This window comes from Trachymyrmex cornetzi, unplaced genomic scaffold, assembly GCF_001594075.2.
Source record: "Trachymyrmex cornetzi isolate Tcor2-1 unplaced genomic scaffold, Tcor1.1 scaffold1557, whole genome shotgun sequence".
NCBI lineage: Eukaryota > Metazoa > Arthropoda > Insecta > Hymenoptera > Formicidae > Trachymyrmex > Trachymyrmex cornetzi.
Window position 1 is genome coordinate 30,501 of NW_017296154.1, and position 12,383 is coordinate 42,883.

The window sequence follows — 12,383 nt, forward strand, 5'->3', positions numbered from 1 at the left end:
CAATAATCTCGCCGACCGACACATTGCCGATCGAATTCTCACCGAAAAAGCACGTTAGCGTATAACAGCGAGCGATTCGACGCTTGGTGAAAAAGCTTCCGCGATCGCTATATGGGCAGCTATGAAAACGAAAACAAAACTAGGTATGGGTATGCGCAAGAGAAAAAAGACAAGAAGAAATAGAACGCTTTCGGTAGCGAAACGTGAAGGCTTCCTACCGATTATATCAATGTTAGGCGCGCTTAGATCTTTGATCGGTGGGGCAGCAAGCGTGGCGAGAGCTGTAAGCGATCGCAAGAAAGGTCGTGGCCTATATTTAGCACCATACAAACGTGGTAGTATAAAGAAAAGAAGAAAACCAAAAAGAAAGAGTAAAAAAAAAGTCGTGGGAAAAAACTTTAGAGACTCTTAAAATGTCTCTCTCTGGTATTACAACGAACGAGCAATTGAATCATTCAGCGTACCGTTTACGTTTACCATTCTTCAGAGGTGTATTTATGCGCGACGCGTTACAACGAAACCACATTGTAATGAAAGCGCCATTGTAAATCTCGATGACTCAGACAACTTGGGCACACACTGGGTTGCCTATGTGAAAAAAGGAAACGCTGTCTACTTCGACGGTTTCGGTAATCTTGGACCGCCAAAGGAACGATATCTCGGATGTAGCGTGACGTACAATTATCGATCTTATCAAAAGTCAGATCAGAACAATTGCGGTTAATTGTGTTTACGATTTCTATGGGAGTTGAATTGGAGAAAAAAATTTTTTCAATAATATATCATGTAAAAACTGTTAAATTGTCTCAGTTGATCGTTTATCGTTGTTTCAACCATGTCGTTGACTCTTAACTGGAAAAACCAGCATCCTTACAGCAAGCTACTTTCCTGCGTTGGATTTAAGTAATGGCGAATACGAATTAGGTCTTACGAATTTCGAAACGTACAACGCGATACCTAATATTACTTTCGCGAACAATAAATTCTACTTCGATACTGACGATAAAACAATCACGATTCCCGAAGGCGAATACGAATTAAGTGCTATAACCAAATATTTGAGAGCTGCTATTTTTCACACGTTTGATACTAAAGGTAATAACGATGATAATAATGATGATGACGATTACGTATTCAACGACTATGTTGGTGATAATACCCATAAGGACGAGATACTGATTCTTCGAGCCAATGAGAATACTATGAAAAGCGAGATCAAATGTGCCTACCAAGTAAATTTTACCAAACCGAATAACATCGGTTCATTATTAGGCTATTCGCAATCTCGTGTGATACAACCGAAAAAATGGTACGCGTTTTCCAACCTGTAAATTATGAATATAACTATAATTCGTATAGAATGTAATATTACTTCATGAATTCGCTGTGAACGTTCCACCTGGATATAAATTGTCCGATACTCCCACACACGTCATTTATCTTCCAGTCTCCGCCCGAAACGTTACTGATATAACAATACATATAGTAGATCAGAACGGAGAGTTGATAAACTTTCGTGGGGAAGAGATATCGATTCGACTTCATATACGGCGTAAACGATAAAATACATACATATGCTTACAAACAAAAGATGCTCATTGTAGACGAATCGCACGACGAAAAAAATACTTCCACCATCACAACTGTATCGCAACCATTGACATTATTATCATCGCTCGCTGAACGATACGTTGGAAACAAGCAAAGAGGAAAGGGGGAAAGATTGAACGCTGCGAACGTCGCTTTTCTACGATCTTTAGGATTCGTCGTAAGAAATGAGTCGTGATATTTTAAATATTGAGGGTGAGCCCATCTTCGACGATCATATCGTTAAGCTCGAGACACACACAATCCATACGCTAACACCACATTCGGATACAGCGATGAAATACGAATACCTATATAACATCAAGATCTGTATACATTACCGTGCGAGAGTTTTCTCTATATCGAAGGAAAATTCTTAACGAAAAAACAGGATGGAACTATCGAAAAGCTCCTGCAATTATCAAACTGCGTTGCGTTCATGTTCGATGAAATTCGATATGAGTTAAACGGTGTGGAAATCGATAGATCTAGAAACGTTGGAATTATCAGCACGATCAAAAATTTTGTATCATTAACCATTGGCAAGAGTAGAACGCTAGAAATTGCAGAATGGGACAACAAATTTAATTTACTTCCCATAGCAACACCTGAAGATTTCAACTTTTGTGTACCACTCAACATACTCCTAGGATTTTGCGAAGATTACAAACGCATAGTAATAAACGCGCGACACGAACTTATCTTAATACGTGCGCGTAATGATAACAATTGTGTTTTAGCACACGAATCAGTAGAACCTAAGATCACGCTATTAAAGATACAATGGAAAATGCCACATGTAGTGTAAACGATGTTAATAAATTATCACTTTTGCGAACGTTGGAAAATGGACGATATCTTAGTATGGGTTTCCGATCATAGGATCTATACGATTTTCCTCTGCTTCAAAGCACGACAAAGCATTCATGAGCTGTTAAAACTACATCGCAGTTAGAGAAACCGCGATATGTAATGTTTGCGCTTCAAACCGGAAGAAGAAATGTAGTATCGCAAATTGTTTCGCAATTCGACGCATGTAATCTCACTAATCTGAAACTTTTTTTTAATTCTGATTTTTATCCTTACGATGATATGAATTTAAATTTCAAACTCAATAAATACGCAATACTTTACGATATGTATATAAAATTTCAAAAGACATACTACGATTATAGTAATTGCGATGCTCTGTTATCTGTCGCGGAATTTATTTTAAACGGTCCATTCGTAGTGATCGATTGGTCTTGTCAAAACGAATTAATAAAAAGCGCTACCGTGGATATTCGTATAGAATTTGAATGTATGGAAAATATTCCTACGAACACCACAGCTTATTGTCTTATTATTCACGACAGAGTGATAGAATATAATCCATTGACTAATGTTATTCGTAAAATTATATAACGATATACATATATTCAAAACTTACTATTTAAAAAACTTCATCGCAGTTAGATAAACCGTGATATGTATTTTTGTGCTTCAAACCGGAAGAAGAAACGTAGTATCACAAATTGTTTCACAATTCGACGCATGTAACCTCACTAATCTAAAACTTTTAAAATTCTGATTTTTATCGTTACGACGATATGAATTTAAATTTCAAATTCAATAAATACGTTATACTTTATTTACGATATGTATATAAAATTTCAAAAGGCATACTACGGTTACAATAATTATGATACTCTGTTATCTGTTGCAGAATTGATTTTAAACGACCCATTCGTAGTGATCGATTGTTCTCGTCAAAACGAATTGATAAAAAAGAGCTACCATAGATATTCGTATAGAATTTGAATGTATGGAAAATATTCCTGAGAACATCACAGCTTATTGTCTTATTATTCACGACAGAGTGATAGAATATAATCCATTGCCTAATGTTATTTGCGAAATTATATGACGATATAATTTCGCAAATAAATTCGAAACTTGCTATTTTAACCTAAAAAATTTTTTTATATAAATACATATTATAATTTCACGCTACTGCGTTATTGCAACACATTCTACTTATATGTATGACTCATATTATCAAATATATGTAATACTGATAATCTGATAATAGCACTTATTTAGCATTAAATAAAGATCCACTAAATAAATTAATTAATGACACTATGAGTCTTTTAATTAATCTAAAGAATAAAAAATACATTGATGAAAGTTTGTATAAAAGATTGTTGATGACTGATGGAGTTCTTCCTAGAGTCTATGAGCTGCCGAAAATCCATAAAACTAATTTTTCTCTTAGATTAATAGTAAGTTGTATTAATAGTCCCACTTATCCATTTGCTATTTACTTAAAAATTATCATTGACAATAGTTTGAAGAAATCAAAATTTGGGTTTATAAAAAATAGTTTTGACTTAGTTTCTAAACTCAATGGTAGACCTTTAAATCCGGATTTAAAATTGGTTTCTTTTGACGTTGAATCAATGTATACGAACATTCCTATAGAATTAGCTATTGAAGGAATAGTGAAAAGATGGGATCTCATTGTGAATCATACAACAATTCCACTTAATGACTTTATTAATTCTATTAAATTTATTTTAAACTCAACATATTTTCAGTTTGAGAAAAAGTATTTTAAACAGATATTCGGCATGCCTATGGGTTCTCCTTTATCACCTATTATTTCTGATTTGGTTATGGAAGATATCGAAAGCAAAATTCATGCTACTATTGACATAGATATACCTATATACTACAGATATATACTCGTAGACGATATTTTATTAGCATTGCCCAAAGAAAACATTAATCAAACTTTAGGAATTTTTAACTCTCAACATAATCGAATTAAGTTCACATTAGAAGAAAATGATGATGGTAGTGTTAATTTTTTAGATATAACAATAAAAATAATAGATAATAAGATAATGTTTGACTTATATAAGAAACCTACTCATTCGGGGAGATATCTAAATTTTCTTTCTAATCATCTTTTATGTCATAAAAGAGGAATTATTTTTTCATTTTAATTGATAGAATTATATATCTTTCACATCCTAATTATCACACATTAAATATTTCTAATATGATCAACACTCTTAAATAATGGGTATCCATTAGATTTTCTTTTTAACACAATTAATAATAGAATTAGGTGATTTATTCATAATAATAAATTGAATCAAACGAATCATAAAGATTTGATTGATAATAATATTAAAATTTATTGCACCTTACCTTATGTGAGAAAAACTTAACAGAAAAATTTCATAATGTTTATAGAAATTATAATTTAAATATAGCATATAAACCCGTTAATAGTTTAAATAAATTCATTAAAGCAGGTAAAGATAGGTTAGATAAGATGGATAATAATAATGTGGTATATAAAATTAGTTGTTGTGATTGCGATTGCTCTTATGTCGAACAAACAAAAAGAAAATTAAAAACTAGAATTAAAGAACATAAATCCGACATTAGAAAATCTAATAATCATTTTGTTGTTTCTCTACATCAACTTGAGTATGGTTATCAGATAGATTGGGATAATATTAATATTTTAGATTCAGAACGTTCGTTTTATAAAAGATCTATCTCGGAAATGATTCATATAAAAAAACAGGGAAATGGTATTAACAATCAGAATGATACAGACAAATTACCAAACATCTATCTACCTATTATTCAATCTTTTTCTTAATTTTATTCTGTTCTTTTTCTTTTTATTCATATTTTTCATTTTATAATAATAATCTTGTTACTCTTTTATGTATATTCTTTTCCTACTTCTACCCCAATAGAATGTTTTTCCTTCTCACATCACTTTTTCCCCTTCTCTCTTAATTTTGGATGTCTTCTTACTGAGTTGTGTATATATATCTCTGATTTCAATTTGAGAGAACATTATACGACAATTTATTTAAGAATAACGAGATAAGGATATATCTTCCACGATCGAATTTACCGTTACTAGTTTTCAAGATATAGATGAGACTACAGTTTTTACTTTTTAATTTTATCTGTATAATGTGGCGACAATATCTAATTGGTATATACATTTTAGTTTGGCAATTAAATCTTGACGTTAACGATCTTTGTAATTAATATTTTACACTGGAAGATTTTATCAATCGATAATTTCATCTTGCGACTTAATACTCAACAATATTTATTGATTTTTATTAATTGACAACGTAAAAACTTTATTACTCCACTAAATGTAACTGTCATTTTGTAATTATTTATATTTTTATAATTGTATACATTGTATTTATTTTATACTTAAGATGGCCACATTCAGGGCCGAAACGTTTATACTTTTAATCATTGTAATTGATATAATTATTGTATTTCCTTTTATTCTATACACGAATACATTAATTATATTTCACAGATAAGATCTAGTGTGTGGCATATGCTCTACCATTTCTTTTGTTTAGATAAGGAAAACCGAATTTTTATTATAAATTATTAAAACTCTCAACTATTACCTATTAAGATTAAACCTGTAGAGTGGGGAGTAGGGCTTACTGTCACGAGTGCGATATTGCACAAGTGACCATTGCGCCACGATACGTGTTTAGTTTACATGAACGAAATTATATTATTCAAAATAAGATAAACAATAAAATTAATTTAAAAGACGACCCTGAAGGGAAATAAACTCGGAACAAAAGAAAACGCTAACTCAGATGCCGGCGTGGCCTCGTCCTATAAGCGGAACGCTGACGGATCAGCACGGACGGGCTGACCCCCAAATTATAGAATAAAAAGCGCGACCGCTCACGCGCCGGGGGCCAAAAATCGGTAAAAGTACTAAACGTAACGCGTCGCGTCGCGCCGCTCAGATCCGTATAATATATCATGCGTCACAAATACCGCAAGTGGAGTTGTGATCATAATTAAATGACATCTGTGTCTGGTGGTAATAAAGTGCTATTGTATTTACTAAACTCTACATAAGAAATATATTCAGTGAGCCCTCTCCCGAATCCTTTGTGGATCCCGAACCGTGCCGTAAAGCGGCACAACATTAGGCAGAGCCTTGCTGCCTTATCTTAAGGAAACAAGCGCGAGTATAGGTTCTACCAAATTTTGAAGAGGGAGAGAGAGAGAGAGAGAGAGAGAGAGAGAGAGAGAGAGAGAGAGAGAGAGAGAGAGAGAGAGAGAATGAAAGGACACTCCCACATTCATTTCCAAAATATAAAAGGAGCTGCCAAAAGAAGTCGTCAGACAGTTATTCTTTTATTCACGTCAGTTACATAGACAGTTATTCTTTTATTCAAGTCGGTAATACATTCAGTTCAATTCAGTTTAGTTCAGTTCAAATTAGTTATATATTTAGTCAGTAATACATTCAGTTAAATTCAGTTCAACTCAGTCATACATTCATTCAATTATTCATTTATAGAGCAAAAGTAGAAACCTATCCAGTATAGACAGAAAATTAATTAGATCAAGATGAAAAACTATCCTCGCGCTTCATTAGAAATACACTCTTATATTTCTCTTTCCTCATTATTCTGCTTTTCCTATATAAACGAAAATACTGAATATATCAAATAGGCTGAAACCTAAGTCCCTGCTCTGCGTCTCATTCAATTACATTCAAATACATATATATGAGTATCCGAGGGGCTGTTGCGACTGTCGCTGCCAATAGCGTGGCCCCCGTCTTATAACACTTTCTCGGAGTATTCATAATTGTCTCACATCCGGAGGACTGTTACGACTGTCGCTGCCAATAGCGTGGCCCCTGTCTCACGGCAGTTCTTCGGAACATTGATAATTATTTTTGCATTACTTCCATGCTTACTAAAGGCGGACGAAGACAGCGAGAGAAGAGATTAAGATTTCAAATAAAATTAGCTCTTATTTCAAATCACGATCCTTTCCCCTATTTCCAAAAATTAGCGCAATTATTAGATCAAAAGAAACCATAAGACTCACCCCGCGAACGCGTATATACTCTCAAGCGATTAAAGATCAATCTTATGTTCCCGAATTACAAGAACATTCAAAAAGTCGATACACGTAGATTCGCCTATAAGCTTCGTAATCTTTTTGGCACCGGATTCAAAATTACCCTTCCGAATAATTATCCGATACTTCCCAGTGAACATTCTTAACCGCACAACTTGATCTCCGATCCCCGGGTAAATTGCTTAAATGCATTGGCTCACAAAAAACGAAGAAAATCTCAATAGCGTGACGTAACAACGCAATGACATTCACACGTTAAGCGGTCAAGCGGCTCGTTTTAAATTTTTAAATACTTTAGATTAAAATTACTCAGAAACTAAAGCCACAATCAAAGATCTAAAAACACTTTTATTATATGTCGTCGGTATCCTTCGATTGCGATCAGTCCGAATAAAATTAGTGCAGCCGATACCGAGATCTGGAGATCATTTCCCAAAAAGGGACCATTTTAGGTTTTCAAATTTTTTCAGTCGTCCGTGTAACGTATACATAAAGCGTTTTGTCCATTAAGCTACTGTTCACAATGCCTTCATAGAATTCTAATTTTAATATAAAATTAACGTAAAATTAGCAACGTGAACCTTCTTAATGCGTATTTGGTTAATCATGATTCTTTATCTATAATAATTAGTGAAGAAGCAATTATTGAATATAATCGGCTAAACGACTACATAAACCAGAAGCACAAATTATTATTACTATTTCAAAAGAGTTATCGTAATATTAAAGATGTGCTATGGACATTAGCGAAAATAATAACTTCCGTTCAACAGTCAGATCAAAAAGTTCGACAAAGTTTCATGCTATGCCAATGCTACATTACAATGTTTATTTCATTTAATTATTATTAGAAAAAAATTATTTAATTCTGATAAACTAAATGTTTTAAATATATTAGCGCATCGATATGAAAACGGAATATGTACTTAATTTGAGTACCTACGCAGTACGAAAATATCTAGGGGAGTATTTTTCGACTGGTATTAAACGAGATGCATTTGATTTTGTTGTAGCTCTTTGTACTAAATATTATTTTATAGAAAATTTGGTTGAGCATCAAATTATTTCTACTTGTCGATGCATAACATATAGTGATACAAAAGTTACTACTAATAATAATTTTATTTTCTCAATTTTTGTTAACAATTCAAACAAGGAAAGTTTTAACTTTAACAGTTTACTAAATACTTGATTTTCACATTGGTCTAAATAAAATAATAAATTATGTAAACGTTGTAAGGAAAATATTATTTAAAAATGAAATGACATTGACATTAAATAGATAATTATCCATTTAATTTCATTTTCATACCAAAACGAAACATTAGCGAAGGTGCCAAAAAATTAATTTATGAGCTCTTCCAACAAGTGAAATAATAGTAGCTGGACAACCGTATAAAGTTATGAATGCTATATTTCATTATAGTTCATGTATCGAAAATGATTATTTTATAAGTATGTATAGAGAAAGTTCACCTTGGATTGAAGCTGATGATACGCAAGTTACAAAAAAGCAATGGCCTAGAGCTGCTAAAAACATTTCTACATTATTTTTAGAAAATGTTGATAATAAATAATAAGTTCTAGTAATACGCACACGTGTGAAGAGATATATTATTAATAATATAAGAACATATAAGATGTTTAACACTACAAAATGCGTGCTATCTTAACAAAATTACCTTTTTAAAAAAGTTAAAAAAAAGGCGCCAAGTGTGCATGTACCTTCCATAAAAACTGAACTTTACATAAACTAAAATAAAAACCGTTACATAAATAATATAGTTCAAGTGATAATATTGTTAATTTTTTATTATAAATTACTCCTCAGTAGTACGTGTGTATTAAAAAAAAAATTAAATCAAATCTTTAAATTATGCCAATTGTAAAACGAATATATAATTTCTTGCAACATATAACATATAATATTCTATTTTGTAAATTGCGAAAATAACATATATTTTATTGCAACATATAACATTTAATTAACGAGACAAAATGATACGTACCTTTATCTTTCTATTCAAGAGTTTTTTATATTTGCAATGGAATACAACATTTAATCTAAAAAAAATTAAAGACGAAGCATCACAAAATGATAAAATTTTATTAAAATAAAATTTTTTATGTAAAAATCTCGGTAAAAATATACCGTAGATTACGGAGATGATATTCATCAGAAGACAAACGCATGGACTCTACCTGCAGACGGATATGGAGGGGCTTCCGAAGGCCTATCTCCCGATTATAGATAAACTATAATAGCACGAGTTGTTGTAACGTCTTGTCAGTCGGTGTCATTCGTACACAGCAATAAGTCCTGCTGACAAGATTTTTTATCACTTTACAATTTTCGTTAGTACTAGATAATAACTAAAAAGTGACTCACTGTGTCTGATACCGACTGGCCAACATATCAGGAACCGGTTCTTGAATTATTCATGATAATGTTTGCGATACGGTACTTCGTAATCGTGGTGAGCGTCTCTATTTTCAGGATAATTAATTATATTATTAAAGTTTTTTGATAAATTAGTTTCTATATTCTTTAATTCAACATTTTTAATATTTCCGTTCTTTTTCATTTTCCTTTTCTTTCTTTTCATTTAATTCTGACATTGAAATTCTCGATGTAGGAGAGCTTACCATGACAGGATAACTTTACTTTATATATGTTAATGTGTGTTTACTCTGAGGAAGGCTAAAAAATGAGTGGAAACATGTAAGCGCGTTTAGTGAATAAAGAAGTTTCATTCTTTAAAATTATTTGAGCGATTATCTTCTGCGCCTGACTCCTAGTGCCTTTACTCTTTCCAATTCATTGATTTGTGAGGATTCTTGATTAGTTTGATTTATTAATGGATGATTTTTTCAACTTTCCTTACCGATAAGAAAGTGAAATTTGGTATTGAGCGATAGATTTCATCATATTCTAAATAAATTTATCGGTTTCAGAGGTTCCAGCTCTAGAGCAGAAACCCCCCCTATATCGGCATCTTCCTTTACAACATTTTATTCTTTCCATTTATAAATAAAAGACATTTCATATTTATTCGTTTTGTGTATATAATTTTCTGTTAAACAGATTTCCTGGACAGAGAATGCAAACGAAAAAATGCATTTATAATATTCAATCAAACGATCTACTGAACTGGCTTATTAGGCGTTCGAAATTTTCAACTTTGATTTTCTCGTAAACGTTTGAACAGTGACTATTACTAGGTATATAAATATGAAACCGGAATTTTTTAATAGAAAATACACGTTTATTGCATGAAAATAATAAAAAATATTTTATTCGAAGTATTGCCCATCGCTAGCTATACGTATTACCCTCCTGTTTGACAATTTGTGGATGCCACGCCAAAAAAATTGTTGCTCTTTTGAGCCAAACCAGTCACCTAGCCATTTTCGTACATCTTCGTAAGAAGTGAAGCGCTGCTGAGCAAGTGCGTGTCCCATCGATGCAAATAAGTAGTAATCGGACGGAGACAAGTCTGGTGAGTAAGCCGCATACGAAAGTATTTCTCAACCAAACGCCTCAATCGGTTCCTTGATCAATTTGGCTGTGTGTGATGATGCATTATCATGAAGCAAAATCACTTTGTGTTGCCTTTTTTGATATTCCGGTCGTTTTTCACGCAAAGCTTGATTCAAATTGATCATTTGTTGTCGGTAGTGTTCAGTATTAACGGTTTCGCCAAGTTTTAGCAGCTCATAATAGATCACACCTTTCTGATCCCACCAAACACAGAGCATTGTCTTCCGTCCATAGCGATTTGGCCTTGCAGTCGATGTCGATGTTTCGCCTGGAGTTACCCATGATCTTTTACGCTTAGGATTCTCAAAATATATCCACTTTTCATCGCCAGTCACAATTCGATAGAGAAATGACTTTCTTTTGTACCTGGCGAGCAGCATTTCGCAAGTGGTTTTTCGGTTTTCTTGCTGTCTTTCATTCAGTTCATGTGGAACCCATTTTCCCATCTTCTGGATCTTTCCCATGGATTTCAAACGTATGGAGACGGCTTCTCGTGTCACATTCAATTGATCCGCGAGTTGTTGTTGAGTTTGAGCGTCATCCTCATCCAACAATGCTTGCAATTCGCTATCTTCAAACTTTTTCGGTGGTTTTCCACGTTCTTCGTTTCTCACGTCAAAATCGCCACTTTTGAATTTTTTAAACCACTCGAAGCACTGTGATTTACCAAGAGCATGCTCACCGTAAACTTCGACAAGCATTCGATGCGATTCTGCAGTAGTTTTCTTCAAATGGTAACAGAAAATCAATGCTGTCCCAAATCGTAGTTTCCAGGCATAAAATTCGACATGTTCAACGCTATTACAAACTATACTGTTGTATGAAACTTGTATTGTTGTGAGTTGAAAATCTTTGTCAGATGTCAGAACAAGAAAATGGCGTCAATGATGCGGTCTGACGGCAACTACATTGACAGCTATGGCCATCTATTTGTAAATTCCGGTTTCATATTTACATACCTGATATCCTTTTATCCAGTAACAATCGATGTGAATACCTATTGCTACAACGAGTTTCGTTGAAATCGATTGGTATCGCGTCGTGAAGTCTTCTTAAGTAGTGTTACGTCCTGAGCGCGAGATTTCGGCGGTCTCGAGACGCGACACGAGTTCGCGGGAACGCGAGCGCGGAGCGGGGCGCGCGGGGTGAAGCCTTGACTTCAATGTGGTGTTTAGACGCGTGTCTCTGTTATTATTATGGGCAGCTGTCACCAGTGCTCTGAATTGAGCACGATATTCGAGAATTATATATATGTTTCTACGAAAGTACTTGAATTTAAAGGTAATTAGCCTTCCAGGTCCTTTCTCATAAA